Here is a 16,717-nt window from a genome sequence, read left to right as displayed (position 1 = left end):
GTTAAATTGATTGTCCTTGCACTTTTTCCAAGTAGTGCTATTGTGCTGGTGTGACAGTAATTACATGCTAAGCTGTCAGGGACATCAAGCAAAAATGACTTCCCTTGCGATTGTCAATCCATCGTTTTTTTTTTTTTTTTTTTCCTGAACAAAAATGTGTCTCGGAGATAAAAAGTGAATGAAGAGGGGTCTTGACCGATACGAGTGTGAAATAATTAATCTCCATGAGTGTCTATTAAGATTATCATTTCTGGCCAATTGGGGAAAGCCTATGACTGACTTCGGGGTATAAAACCCAGGCAAAATGAAAGGCCTATGAAACAACTCCTCTTTTCTTAATTGAGGCATGCAAATCACAATAAAATTATTAGCACTCACTATACCTAAAATGTCCATTCCACACTGGAACAACAAAATGTACAGTTTGAATGAGAGACAATGCAAAAAAAAAATTGCATCCGAGTGACAAGGCTCGTCGTAATTCTGTTATCTGTTGTTTTAATGGTCGTAATTAGCCATCTCTTTGCATTGAATCCTCCGCTATTAGGAAAGCAACTGCCTTCACCTTTCTTTTAGCACTACAGTTATATGCTGCCATGGGATTTGCAGTCGTGGTGTCTGTTGTCATGGTTTTCAGAGCCCATGCCAGATGTCATAGTTAACTTTGAGGGAGGAAGAGAGAAAGAGAGAGGGAGTGAATCATGCTAGAGGCTATTTTGTTGTCAGTGATTTAGATGAAACGCAGAGATGTTACCATGTTAGACTTGCTGCACAAAGCTTCTCCGTTTTCCTGCCTCATTTTATTTTGCCTGATAGTAAATTTACCTAGGGGGAACGCAGCCTTTTGCTCGGAATACAAAAGCCACACAGAGCACATTTGAAATGAACAATGAATTACCATGATAGAAATGTATTTATTATACTTTGATCTGATTACAAATCATTAGATTAAAAACCGGGGGAAACATTTAAACTCTTTAGTCTAACCACTCAACATTTTTTTTATTTTATACTTTTCTGACTTTATTTTTTTCCTGTTAAATAATTGTTTTGCAAATCATCAAATTATCATTTTCTGTGGTGCAATTGATTGAAATAGTATATGTTTAACAATGTAACTTTAAATGTGGTACACAAAAATGGTTGCATGTGTGTGGAGGTGGTAGTCTGGAACTAAAAAAAAAGGAATACTTTTTTTTTTTTTAAAAGCAACATTAAAGCAACAATTCATGTATTCATTTTCATACAGCGTATCCTAATAAGGGTTGCTGGAGCCTATCCCAGCTGATTTTGGGCAAAAGGCACACTATATCCTAGACTGGTCGCGGCCCAGCCGTAGGACACACAAAGATACAAACGACCGATCACACCCACAATCACACCAGCACCAGTGGGAATCGAGCCTCTGCGTGCCCGCAACAAAGTCAGGCGAGTGGGCCACTCCATCATCACCATAATTTATGAGAAGCCAATTTCCAGCAGCAACACTGTAGTAAACATTGTTAATCAAGATAAATTATTATAATAATGCTGTTTTTAAAAGAAGAAAAGATGTTCCAGCCTTTATTTTTGCATCGGTCAGGAATAAAAGTCATTTATTTCATTTGTATTGTAATTTTAAAAATGAATATGCTTCACTCATTGACAGCAATAGCTGTCCAATCCATTTGGATGAGGAGGGCAGGCTGCCAGATCTCAAACTAACTACCTGTCAAACTAATATATATTACTAACAGCAGACAGATAAAAATAATCACTTGATTAGACAACATAACAAACATTTAAACCAAAAATACAATGTTGCTTTATTCACTGCTAAAATAAAAGCCAATTAAAATGTATCTACTAATCTAAACTGTTATGCTACGTTCCTCTTGTGTCTTCTGTTCAATCTAATGCTCACTAATTTTTAATGGCGGTGATAAACCTTCCTAATTCACCTGTGGGAGTATTTTGCCCCTCCAGAAACGTACTTTCTTCATGAAGGATCACCTATCGCCACGTTCTCAAGCGACATTTTCCTAATAAAGGCCAACATGTTAGATGACACCGATACTTAAACGAAAGCGATATCTTTAGGAAGTATTATACGTATTTGAATTTAGTGAGCGTACATAGAAAGGGCAGTGAGGCCATGACCGAGCCGCAGAATTTAACACACCAACAACTTGGACTGACAGACACCAAATAAATGCTTTAAAATGGTTTACAATGTAATGCTCTAAACATGGTTCTACATGTTTACCTCATTGAAAATTTGCTGTTCAATCCTGCTTTAGCGCCTCCTTCTATTCCCTTGGTGTTCTGTTGTAATGTTTGAGTGATTATTACATTCTTGTAAATAGACGGCACTGCATCACGGTAGTCGACGAGCTTCAGATTTAATCCCACATTTTAATCACATTTTATACATGAGGGATGCTTGAAAACCTGATTTTTCTCTTTTAAATTTGCATCAGGATTTAGGAATTGTTATAGACACATTGATATGTTGAGGAAGGAAATTGGGAACTCCAACTTCTTTCTTTCTATAATCCAAAAAGCTTTCTATACTACTTGCTTGCTTGGTTCACGCTTAAATTGCATTTGAGTGTCATTGCATCAACTAAACCCATATTGTAGGAAACTATTCAGAAGAGTGTTCCGTTATCTCTAAACATTTGCATACTCAGTTAGAGTAACAGACCATCCACATTCCTGTCTGGATTGCCAATGACAAACAATATATACAATTCCGCTCTCAGCCCACGTGCATTTGTAAATACAGTACCTGGTTAAGACAGATTTTGACAGGAAATCAAAAGCTATGTCAATGTAGTGTACTATAATGAGACTTAGCTCCATTTTACAAGCCCTCTTAAAAAGATGTACCATTTGTGAACAATCAATCTTTTCATGAGAGCTTGTTGTGTTCTGTGTTCTGTTATCATGAGAAAAAAAATGTCTTTTCTTTGTTTCTGCACGAAGCTGATTACACTTACACTGTTAATATGAGGATTCTTGGCGTTCATTTACATAGCAAAAAAGACCTGTAGCAATGTTGCTTTTATGAGACTCCCACCTTATTTCTTTCTTCTCTCTTCCGCCAGATACAAGAACTCGCTGCGTCGAAGGCAAAGCTAGATAGCAAACGTTTCATTCTTATTGGTGAGTTGTCACAAAGGAATATTTTAACATGTGCGTAAGCGGCCGCTATGGAGTGTAGTCACTTTATACTTATCGAAAACAGTTACATTTTATATGTAGCTAGGTTTTCCTTTAGAGGGCCATGTTGCTTAGATATTGTTGATCCTAAACACTGTTGGAATTCAATTTCTAAGGCCTTTACAATCCAATTCACAGAGAAAAAAAACAACTAAATATCCATTGCATTCTGTAGTCCAGGGGTGGGCAAACCTGTCCTCGAGGGGCTACTTTGGGTGCAGGTTTTTGTTCCAACTGATCCAGCACAGACACTTTGACCAATGAGATTTCTGCAGAAAACAAGAAGCACCTGACTGCAATTCACTGATTGCGATCGACTGATCGCACTTGTAAGACACCAAATTGATGAAAAGGTGGGTCCTCTTATGGGTTGGAATGAATACCTGCACCCACTGCGGCCCTTTGTGGAATAGTTTGTCCACCCTTGTTGTAGTCCTTGATCCTAATGAGGAAAAACTATTTTTCTTTCTAAAAACTCATAGAATTCATGCAAATTATAAACAAGCAGCACCGGAGTGATTACACGAGTCAGACATGCAATTGGTGAAAAGGTGCCCTCTTGATTGTTTAGAATTAAATCCTGCAGCAACTGTGCAATAGTTTTTTGATCCCTTGTCTAACTAATCTCCATTGTAGCAATTTTGTATTCTCAGTCAATAGAGTTGTTTGGAATCAAATATTGTATTTATGCCCCATTATGTTTCTTTGCGCAAATGACCATTTAACCATTTCTCCAAACCCTGACGCTTCGGTTGTTATTACTGCTATTGTATCCCCCTTAGTTGGATACATGTGAGAGGCTGGGCACTCTAATGTGCGAAGAGCTTTTCCTCAGCTTTCCTACGGGCATGCCGGTCTATGTTTAGTACTCAGTCAGAATGCCTCCTTTCCACAAGTTTGACATGGCTTTTTGTTGCCATGGTAAGCTGTCTCTTAAAATATATATTTTTTGCTCTTGGCCTGTATGTCTTTTTATCTCGGTGGTTTAGAGTCTGTTGCCCCCAAGGCCAGATTAAAATGTGTGTGGGTCTTCAAGGATTTTTTTTCAGCAGAAAAGCCGTTTGGATCGTAGCCTCATCGCCATACAAGTTCGACCGAATTGTGTCATTTCAGGTTTTTGAGCAACAGAACCGAAAGAAAATCTAAAGAAAAGCAAAGACCAAGAGACAAAAGCTGATAAAAATGCACTCGATTGGATTATGCCTGATTTGGCATGTGTCGTGGCATGAGGGAAATCATTGTTGTGTCTTATCACACTCTGCCTTGCAGCTAAATTAACAACCATGATAATAAATTATTAATAATAATAATAATAATAATAATGATGATGACGATGATGATGATGAAGATAATAATAATAATAATATAATAATAATAATGATAACAATAATAACAATAATAAGAAATATAGTAATGATAATAGTACTAACAATGATAATAATGATACTAGTAATAACAATAAAAATAATAATGATGATATTAATAACAATAATAATACTAATAATACCTATAAAAAAATAATGATATTAAAAACAATAATAATGCTGATAATAACAATAAAAATAATAACGAGGATATTAATAACAATAATACTAATAATAACAATAAAAATAATAATGATGATATTAATAACAATAATAATACTAATAATAACAACAATAATAATGTTAATAGTAATAACAATAATAATAACATCAACAATAATAAATCAGGCACCACTCTGCTAGCCTTCTAAAATCAGCACAATCCCATCTGACCTGGAAAATCTTAGAATTTTTGTGACAAAACAATAAGAAAGATCTGTGAGCAAATGTCCTTGCAACTGTGCATCATTGTTTTCTTTAACTTTAGGATTTAATACTTTCCACACAGACATTGAACATATTCATCATACCTTGGCGGGAAAAAATATGCAATTATTTTGTAGTCTCCTAAATTTTCGATATTAATTGCTCAAAAAGGGCAGCCAATCAGGCCAGTGGTTTGCTCGTCACAACCACTGCAGTGTATCCTTTGAAACAAATTACCTTTTGGATTGACAAAAAACTGAAACTACACCTGCAACTGAAACAGCGCCATTACAGGCTGTCCGTCCTAAGTAAGAGAAACTGTTTTTTACTACTTATATCCCTCTTAAACTCAGGCTGAGAGACAACAGTCCATATTTTAGGATAATTCAAAACAGTTCAAGAACAGACCAGACCAAAATGCTATTTCATCAACTTTGATAGGTTAACACTGCGACACTGTAAACGGGAAGCCTTTATAATTTAGAAGCTGTTGGGCGTGTTACATCTAAATGTTTAAAAGTCAAGTGAAGGAAGGAGGCAGTTAGACCTGAAGTTATGTCCTCCAGGGGAACTTTACAAAGATTCTCCCGTAGATTTACGGCCACTTACCTCTGAGACTGAGTCAATATTCATAAACATGGCTTCAAACAAAGCCCTCTTACACTCCGCTGGCTTGTAAATAAATACAGATATTCCTCTTATGCAGACATACACAATATACAGTATTACTGCCAGCATAATTTTACCACATATACATTAATATTTTACTGCACACTGTATTTTACCACATTGAAGCTTAAACGCTCATGGCTTTCCTGAGAATTATAAGGTATGAAAGTTATTAGAGAAAATGAATCGCTTGCTTATCCACTCAACCATTTCATAGATAATATTATGAATGGTCAACTGGCTTGATTTACTTACTTATTTTTGTCTTGATACTTTCCAAAGACATTGGAATGACACCTTTGATTCAAGGATATATGACGAAGGATATAGCAACCTGCATTGTATTAATGGTTGAACTGGGAGGGTAGGCAACGAATGATCATGTTTTATTGCTGGCAATAGACGTGCAAGCCATTCAAACTGATGCCCTCCCCGTTGTCCATCCCATGTCTATCACAATCAATCACAGCCAACGAGTGCGTTTAACATATATACATATATATATATACATATATATATATATATATATATATATATATATATATATATATATATATATATATATATATATATATATATATATATATATATATATATATATATATATATATATATATATATATATATATATATATATATATATATATATATATATATATATATATATATATATATATATATATATATATATATATATATATATATATAGATATAGATATAGATATAGATATAGATATAGATATAGATATAGATATAGATATAGATATAGAGATATAGAGATATAGAGATATAGAGATATAGAGATATAGAGATATAGAGATATAGAGATATAGAGATATAGAGATATAGAGATATAGAGATATAGAGATATAGAGATATAGAGATATAGAGATATAGAGATATAGAGATATAGAGATATAGAGATATAGAGATATAGAGATATAGAGATATAGAGATATAGAGATATAGAGATATAGAGATATAGAGATATAGAGATATAGAGATATAGAGATATAGAGATATAGAGATATAGAGATATAGAGATAGAGATAGAGATAGAGATATAGATATAGATATAGATATAGATATAGATATAGATATAGATATAGATATAGATATAGATATAGATATAGATATAGATATAGATATATATATATATATATATATATATATATATATATATATATATATATATATATATATATATATATATATACATCTGCACATGTGTAGTCTTTAGTGCATATGGCTGCGTCATAATTCAGGTGGGCTAAGCGTCAAAACGACTCTAAACAGCTGTGCAATAATAATCAGCCTTTTTTTATCTCACTTAACTTAATTGAGGCCTTATATTACCGTCAATACCACATCTTAATGTTGCAAAACTTTCTGAAAAGGTGATCTGTTTGTGCCTTAATTATCTTATCTCATCTCATTTACTGAACCGCTTTATCCTCATTAGGATTGTGGGGGGTGCTGGAGCCTATCCCAGCAGACTCTGGACCAAAGGAATTGGTGGCCAGCCGATCGCAGGGCACAAGAAGACAGATAACCATGCACACTCACACCCATTCCTCTGGGAAATTTAGAGTGTCCAATCTGCCCACCGTGCATGTTTTTGGAATGTGAGAGGAAAGCATCGCAGTCCATGCCCCCGGCATGGACTGTGTTGCAAACTCCACACAGGTGGACCGACCTGGATTTGAACCCAGAATCCCAGAGTTGTGAGGCCGACGCGCTAACCATCCTATTAATACTTGTCTACCCTGATTATTTCTCTTCTTTTATGACTTTGGTATGTGTATTTGGAGGGCTTTGTAAAATTTCAGTTTTTTTCCAGGTGAGTAAGAGTTGATCCCCAGGCCCTTTGCTCTTTTCAGAAATCTCTAAGGCTATTGGATTCTCCCGGGGCCTCGTTTCGCGCACCAAATTGATGTCTCTGACTGGAAATGGCACTTTCAGCAGGATTTGCCATTCTAAACCACCCCAAGCTCATGTGATCTCACCCATTCATTCTCAGAGGGATTGTCTTAAAATGCTCTGTATGTATCTTCAAAAGACAATGAGCAAAGGATTGCTTCAATGGAAACCTGATACTTGACAATGAGGAAAAAAAATCTAAATTTTGGGTCTAGTAAAAGAATATTTTTCTCTGAGCCAAGACCAACATCGCCATTAAAATTAGCATTAATAGGAGTAATAGCATATTTTTTGTTGTTTTTAACTCATTGGTTGCCATTGATGTTCACAGACATCCAAACGAATCATTTTAGAAAAAAAAATTCAAATTTGTGATTTTTTTTTTTGGTTGAGATATACATAATCTTGCTACTGTGACATCGACATTTCCCGAATACGGGATGAATAAAGTTATCCAATCCAATCCATTATTTTGATGCTACTGGAATTGGTGAATTTTCCATTTTTTATTTCAGGTTGATGGTGACATATGTCCAATCACGCGGCTTGTTACATCCTTTTGCTGTGAATTTATATTAGTTGGCCACTACTAAACAACAATGACAGCCATAGCGATAAAACAGAATATCCAAAAACAATGTGTTGCAGTTGTTATGTAAATACTTTTTATTTGGTTTAAACCTTTGTCTTATAGTAAGTAAATAATTTTTGTATGTCTATCGTGTCAGGATTGGTTAAAACAAAAATATAAATGGGATGTGCTTTTTTCCTCTCCTTGTTACCGTGGACGGGGAATTGGATACGGTGACTCGGCCTTGGATGCAAAAGTATGTGCTAGGTACCTGCCGACTGATGAATGTTTGCCTGCTACCTTTTCCAATGAAAATGGTAAATCGCTGTCAATGTTGGCCAACGAGGAAAGAGCCTCCACTTGTCAGGCCTGAAGCATGGTATCAGTTCTTGCCTAATTAAATCAAAGGGAATCCAAATTGTTTACCCGCTTGATGATCCCCCATCCCAAAATCTTCGCTCTATCCATTTATCAAAAAGTAATGCAGACTGTTTTACATTTTGGCAAACCTTGCTTTGCTGTATTGCAAATGAGGCTTACTGTGACCACACTGCTGTCTGGAGGACTAGCCATGATATAATCTGACACTCAAGTAGGCGGAGGAGGGAAAAGGTGTGACCGAGAATCCCTCCCGTGACTTATTTTCAACCCTGAGTCTTTCTGGACCTCCACATTTCTCTCCGAGGCCTCTACACACTGGCATAATGGATAAGGGTGAGGGTGTGAAAAGAGCACCTTAAGGCTCCCCATTCAACTCCGCCAATCTCTCCTACACACACTCTTGAGCTGTGAAGACCCTCTTTCTTTGCCCTGCTAACATGGGAGCCTTGTAATGGGCTCTAATTTATAGGGAGGTGTTGGGTCTCTCTGTATAGGCTGAAGGGAGGAGAGAGAAAAAGAAGGCGCATGCAAGTGGGGTATAGAGCAGGCCTCGTGCGTAATGAGTCATTAATTTCTAAGCCGTTTTGTGGCAGTTGGCTCATTACTGGCCTGCAGAGGAGCCAGAACAAAGCTCCGGGTAGGTAGGAGGTGAGCTTAAATAGTTGAGCCTCAACACTTCCCCACAAAAGGAAGACGAGAGCTCTGAATGGTACTTGGAACAGATGCAGTAAAAAGTGGCAGATGCAAATTGCTGGAGACCCAGTCTTCCTTCCAGCACTTTCCTCTCTTTATTTTGTCAGAATGTACCCTGAGAGTCTAATTAGTTAGTGAGGTGTTTCTCCTCTGATAGGACCAGGCTATTGTCGGTATTGTCACAAGGAAGATGCGAGCAAAATAGTTGAAACGTGCATATGTTCTGTAGTCTCTGGAGGACCCAGTTCACTGCGACACTTTAATTAATTTGGATATTTTCTTTACCCTATAGAAAATGAAAGATGCTCAATATTTTTATGTTCACAAAATGCTGTGTATCCAAAGAAGATGATGACACCCTCAGGAAATTAATTATGTTTTTAATAATGTGTTGTCCCCAACAGGCACACTGATTGCAGATAGATTGGCAGCCATTCTGCTGAATTTTTGTGGAGATTTTGCAACACGAGGTTATCAATGGGTCTGATCACAGCCTTTCATTGACAGGTAAAGTCGATGTGTCCTGGGAAAAAAATAGTTGTCGCAAAAATAGTGATTAAGCTTCTAGAAAAAATCATTATTTTCATCTAGTAATTGACTGCCATTAGTGGTGGTAGACGAGTCACGGTTTCTCTAGAAGTGAAAAATTACGGAAAATTCATATTAATATTTGAAACCTGATCAAATTATTATATGAGTAAAATTCACTTGCATAATCAAGTTGATGAGCCATACTAAACTGAACCTGAACTGAAAAACTCACTTGGCACACTTGTCTGCATGCTCCACTGCCACTGTGAAGTTCCAGGTTTAATCCCCACTTGAAGCAAATTATTATTTCATACCGATATATGTACTTCAATTGAACCCTAATTTAAGAAAATTTTATTTTCTAACTTTGAGTGAGGTTCAGTTTATTCATTCATTTTATGAACCACTTTATTTTTTTTTCAGTATAGTTCTGTGTTTTAAAAGAGAATAGATTAAAACATAAAATGAGTAGGGTGTTAGAAAATGTAAAAGAAAATTGTATTAGCTGACAGATGAGTCAAAGTTGCTCTGAAAATGAACGGTTTTATAAATATAATCCTAACATAAGGATATTTGCACTAATTTACCGATTTTAAGTAAACAGCAGAAGTTACAGTCCTGATATTATTTCCTTCCAATCGTTCCATCTCTAATCTTTCACAATGCGCCAAAGGTAATCCATTTCACTCCATTTGTTGCGAATGTCAGAGCCCCCTAGCCCTCAATCGACACATCAGCAAGCAAGAAGGGGCAGAAAGTGAGAGAATACGGCCCTGGCTCCTGATCCATGGGAGTCATTGCCTGTTACATACATTTCAGAATTCATTCAGGCTATGAAGATAATCGAGGTAGTCGACAGTTTCCCCTGCAGCCCAATGGATTTATGATAGCACTGTCAAGAAAATGAGGCGAAATGACACAGTAGCTGACTTTAGCTGCAAATAATGTGATAGGCTGTACAGTGGTGCAGCAGCAGCTGCTGTCATTGCAGGTAATAGGCTATAAAGAAGCCTGATAGCAATACCTGTCATTTCTTAATGGCTGACTTCACTGAAGAGCTTTTGTGGCCTTTAACATGAAGATAATAGAAGATACAACAAATTTTACAGCTTTTGAGTTGCATCCATAATTTATCATCGCGGCCCTGCAGCGACGACAACATAACAAGGACAACATGCTCCTAGAGGTGTGCTGGAGGGAGCAATGGAGATGAGCTGCAGAGGGTTACAGCCCCCCTGCTCCTCCAACCGAGGAATCCTTCTGCACTTTTCATTAGGATATACACTCACCTGGCACTTCATTAGGTACTCCAGCAAGATCTAAAGACAACGTTATAGCTTTCCAAAGAAAATAAAAATAGGCAGAGTTTGATCAACTTTATGACAATTTCCTCCACAATCAGGACAAATGGTAAATCATATTTTTTTCCAGTACTGTGACTTCCTCTCCGTATGTCGCTACTTTTCACTCATTGCCTTAAACCCAGGTAATCGAGTGAAGCGGATTTTTATGTATGACTTTTTATGTATTCCTCAATTATCCCGCCATAAAAGAAGTTTGGAAAATGGGAGTGGATAGTCCAGATTCATATATTACTACTATTTTGGTTTGTGTAATCTTTAAAATATTGTCTGCGTGAAGATCTTGATTCAGTGTGGCTTTTGTGTATTACTTGTATTTATTTCATTTATTTTTTATCTTATTTGATCAATTGATTTGATTTATTATTACAATTTTAAGGTCACATTTAGAGTACATTTTTATTGCCATAATATGTAATGATTTATCACAGAAAATATGTATTAAATATCTTTAAAGACTTCAGTAACATTTTGTTTTACAATTAGAAACATGTACAAAATGTAGCAATATAACAATTGGACATAGATAATGCCGGAATTTACTTAAAAAAAAACAGTTAAATGTCACCAATCTTTTTGAAACCCAAAGCTCTCAAAATAACACTCAAAACACTTCACACAGGAATAAAATGAGGACTTTTTAACAGCCGCCAATGTGTTAATTTAGCTCTTATTTGTGCACATTGTGTATGATGTAAGATTGATTTCTCCCAATATTAAACTGTTTTTTTTGTTATGATGCGCAGGTGATGCTCCAAAATTGACCAGAGAATGAAATGCCTGCAGAATGCTGTCATAATTTACTTCTAACAGGTAAATGCAAAGCTTAGTTCACTCCTCCCCTATGCATACTAAGTCAGCAGGACCTTTTGCGCAAAATGCAGGCTTAAACATATATGCTGACATGTTGCATAAAATATGCATACACAGTCAATGCGCTTTTATCTGAGGTATATATCTACACACAGCATTCATTAAAAGCAATCCCATGGGGCTAAAGCGGTGATCTAAACACAGAGGCTGCGGACACCGCTGCTCTTTCACCTCACTGCAGACTACTTCAGAGTCATGTCCCCACCATAGCACATTTGTATGGCTGATATATAGGCCTAACTGTTGCGACTGAGCTTGGTCATTTGTTAGTTTAAGCTTTACTTCTTTAAAGGAAAATGTGAAAACTTCTTTAACATACCACTTTGTGGAATTATATTATTTTACAGTGTTGCCCACGCCACTTGTTATTCATCCAGCTATAAACGTACAATGCGATTTCAATTGATTTGACTTAATGTGTTAGAAGGAGCTTCCTAAATATAAGTAGTATTAATAGAACATTTACAAGACCAGATATGTAGCAGTGTACAGAAACAAACTCAAACAAATGTGTCTGCTTTATCACATTTGCTCTTCCAATTTTCTCACATGGTGAGCTCCATCCAGTTATGAGGGAAAATAACTATCCATCTCCAATCAGAATCTAATGAATAGCCTGATGAGTGTCGGGCAGAACTGAATTATCAGGCTGATGTGAAGAGCAAGCATGTGACTTTTTATGTGTAATGGCTAGTTAGATAATCATTAGAACACATGTAGGAATTCAAGACTAAAAATGGAATTATCGAATACTGTCACAAGTCCTCATTTATGTCATGGTGGTATGAATTTCATTTCGGGGGGTCAAATTGAGCACATGGGATCGAATAAAAAGTTTAGTGGATTGAAAAGACAAATTCAGAAATGATGAAAAAAAAACGGCAGTGAAGAGAAATGAATAGGAGATGAAGCAAAAAGAGAACATGCGCTCGCTGTGAGAGACAGCTTGCCTGGGTCGGAGCATATTGAGGGCAGCAGGTGGAAGAGTGGCACAGTTAATTAAAACGCCTGTCTTAATGTCTCAGCCCGTCACTCCGGGGAGGGAAAAAGGGAGGATGGGAGGGAAGTAGACACTTGCCAGGCTGGAGCTGGGTTGCACCCAACCAGCATTCTAGACCACAAGCTACTCACCAGCCCACTAGGCCACATGTCAGACAAGCCCTGACACTATGCCCTTCACCCTCCCTACAAAACATTCAGTTTCACACCAGCCTGCTTGCTCTTATCCACTAACCCTTAGAAGATTTTGCTTGCTTAAAATTAAAGTCATTTAGAGCTGAAATGTGTGAACAAAATTCAAATTTTAGTTTGATGCTCCATTGATTTATAAGGAAAAAGGGAATTATTTTGTAATCTGATTTTCACTGTCATTCAAAGTGCCATATTAAAGTAGTAAACAAAGATTTCGGAGGCATTTTCACAAGAGCCACTCCATATACAAATAAGGTAGATATGACATATCCAATATTCCCCCTAATTTTTCTATATTCTCCCTGAGAACACGGAGGACCATTGGGAGCAACATCATAAATGTTCGCTATGGGCACACACCAGTACCACACCTGCCATAAGCAGGTATATCTCTACTACCCATAAATGATCTGGTCATAATAAAATTTAATGATTCACATCTATGAATAAAACATCTTGATAAATGTCACTAGAATATGAACAAATCTGAATTAAATTTTACCTTATTTTTCACGTCTGTCCTTCTCACTTCTCATTCTCATTCAAATTTACTTCTCTGCTGAATGTGTCGCTTGAGATAGTCAAGCTTCCATTTATATGCAATATATATCCATCGAACAACTTTTTTCCAACTTAAGTTTTGGTGCATGTTTTGCAGAGCAGGCCTTTCTCATCCAAACTACATTTATTTTTTTCCTTCTGCTCGTTAAGTGGCTCTGCCACAGCCCGGTCGTTTTGCCATGATAAAGGGATGGCAGGAGCTCTACCGAACTGTTAGCCATATGCAAAACACAGGCACCTACACAGTGCATAACTAACACGGCCAATTAATCCCGTTAACAGTTACTCATGCCACGGAAGTAAGCACACGATACGTGAACCACATCATATCATTGGCTGGACACAGTGCTAGTCATAGTTTTATCTGTAACTACCGTTTCTTGTTGTTTGTCAGTGACAGGTTGCCACTCTCAAAATTACATTGCAAAAAGGCTTAGAAAAAATTGTAATGTGTTTATTTTTAGACGAGAGTAGTACGCAATATCACACGCGAGGCAACATATACCTACAAATATCTTGACTCACCCTCTGCAAAATTGTATATATATATATATATATATATATATATATATATATATATATATATATATATATATATATATATATATATATATATATATATATATATATATATATATATATATATATATATATATAGTTTCCCCACACTTATGGTTAAAACCGACATATTACATGTTTCCATTTTTGTGACTTTTGCCTAATACTCTATAACAGCTCACCTTACAGGAGAAGCTACAGAGCACTTGTGATGTAAGGTTGTGCTCGGCGCAGTCTCTATCACGCCTCTAGTCATCCAGCTTTGCACTGTAATCTGTTGCTTTTAATAATTCAAAGCAAGTGCAGCTTTGTGCAACACGCACCAGTCAGGTGAGGGCAATGGAGGTGTTTTGTTATTTCTTTTTAGGGCTGTCTGGATCAGGTAGACAATCAAAGATCTGATAAGTAGTCATTTTACATCACAGCAGCACCGACTGTCATCATTGATTTGGTTGGAACTTGACCGCTCAATTTGACTTTGAATACCAGTTCCCACACCGTGAAATTTCAAATATGTTCATGGCAACTAAGGTAAAACTTTTTGGGAGCAGAGTTGTATTGTGAGTTGGTAATGTCCGGTCATCTGTTGCCGTATCGCTGCAGCTTGGTTTGTCAATATCCACCCGGCGCCTCAGTGAATAAGAATCAGAGATTGTCAGACCGAGCGACAGGTTGGAGATGGCCGATAACTCAAAGAAATTGCAAGTAGGAAATCTTTAAGGGCCACTTCTTAGCCCAGCAAATGCCAGAGTATCTTTCCATCAGTCACGGCACTCACACACTATCACATTGTTAATGGTGGCCTGTCTGTCCATCACGGCTGCTTCACGAAGGATTTAGACTTGTTTTGTTATCTCTCTGTCAGTCCATGAACACACCACAAATACCTGGAGTAAGTATTGTTCAATGAACAATACTTTTAAATATTTTTCTGATGTCCGCGGCCTGGTGATCAAGTGGTTAGCATATCGGCCTTACCGTTCTAAGATTGAGGTTTCAATCCTAGGTCTTTCCTGTGTGGAGTTTGCATGTTTTGCCGGTCTTGTATGGGTAGTCCAGACTCATCCCACATCCCCCAAAAAATTGCTTTTTAGGCTGGTTAAACATTCTAAATGCCCGCTCGATACGAGTGTGAGCGTGAAGGGTTGTCCATCTCATTGTGCCCCTTTGTGTGGCTGGCCACCGATTCAGGATGTCCCCCACCTGGTCCACTGAAGTCAGCAGGAATAGGCTCTGGTACTCCCCGTGACCGTTGGGAGGATTAACGGTACAGGAAATGAATGAATGAATGAATCACCTAATTTGCACTGATTACACTTAACAGCCAATTCAGGTGTGTTTAAAAAGTTCACCAGTGTACTATGTGTTCAGTCGATCATTTATTTGTTTTCCGTACTGCTTATACTGACAACGGCCACGATAGGTCCTGGAATCTATCCCAGCCAACTGTAGGCAGTAGGCCAGATTACCTTGAATTGGTTGCCAGCCATTCGCATGTTACGGTAGCAAAAAGAATAAGATAAAGTATTGATTGACACCAATAGACATCCAATCCATTTTCACTGCCAGCAAATTATCACTCGAAAGTTAATGGAACAGTATGTATTACAGTAATGTAAAATCCAAGTAAAGGAAAGTTACATTATTTCATATCACTAGTTCTCTTCTTACAATCAAGAAGGGAAATGTTAAGAATTCAATCTGAAAAGTAAAAGAGAATTAACAAAATTGAAGCTGAAAGTGGAGGTTGGGGGGGTCACTGGAGAAACATTTTTTGGCTCCTTTCCTCTGCGTGCTCAGAGAAATAATGAAAGATAAAAATGGAGAAGGGGAGAGAAATGAGTGGGGGTTTGCTACTGGGAATGACCAAAGGGAGAGGAAATAAACAAAGTGGAAAAGAACAATTTCCCCCATTTTCCCTCATAATGGCCTCAATCCCTTGCCAGAGCTCCCTGTCACGGGGAGCTAGCAGCTTGGTTAAAACACATCAGGGTCTTCAAACTTCCATTAGGTTGTTTCACTTGGTACACATTACCAATCCAAGAAGACAATTCAGATCATGAGGAAAACAAGGAGGAAGCAAATCAAAAGATACAAAAAGAAAGATGATAAAAAAAAAAACTAGATAAAGAAAGAGAAACGGGTGTGATATTTAATGATCCCTGTATGTGGAGAGGAAGCCTGGCTTTTTCTCCTCCACCAAATAGCGATCCCTTAACTTAATTTCTTGCTCAATTGCTGTTCTATAGTGCATAGTACAGTGATACAGGCTGGTAATATAGAAAACAGATTGCCTGTGCAGCCGAGTGGATAAGACTGAGGCTTGTGCTACAGGAGACCCGCAGTCTCCTGGGGGGTCTTGTCGGTGGGCTTCACAAAACCAACAAAGCCCATCTTTCCTCGCGACTGGCAGC

The 16,717-nt window shown here is 37.2% G+C and overlaps 1 long non-coding RNA gene across 6 annotated transcripts in view; it reads left to right on the top strand.

Annotated features, from left to right (window-relative positions):
- Positions 1-16,717, top strand: part of LOC144195663 (uncharacterized) — a 131,730-nt gene that overhangs the window by 65,754 nt on the left and 49,259 nt on the right. For 5 of the 6 annotated variants that reach the window (XR_013326126.1, XR_013326123.1, XR_013326125.1 and 2 more), the window contains 4 exons: positions 3,090-3,147; positions 9,633-9,735; positions 11,867-11,933; positions 14,481-14,633. This is a non-coding gene — a long non-coding RNA (uncharacterized LOC144195663). The remainder of the gene's footprint in view (positions 1-3,089; positions 3,148-9,632; positions 9,736-11,866; positions 11,934-14,480; positions 14,634-16,717) is intronic. The other variant, XR_013326124.1, reaches the window with a different exon arrangement.

The sequence above is a fragment of the Stigmatopora nigra genome, chromosome 4 (assembly GCF_051989575.1).
Source record: "Stigmatopora nigra isolate UIUO_SnigA chromosome 4, RoL_Snig_1.1, whole genome shotgun sequence".
Lineage (NCBI taxonomy): Eukaryota > Metazoa > Chordata > Actinopteri > Syngnathiformes > Syngnathidae > Stigmatopora > Stigmatopora nigra.
This window is presented reverse-complemented; position numbering and strand designations above follow the sequence as displayed.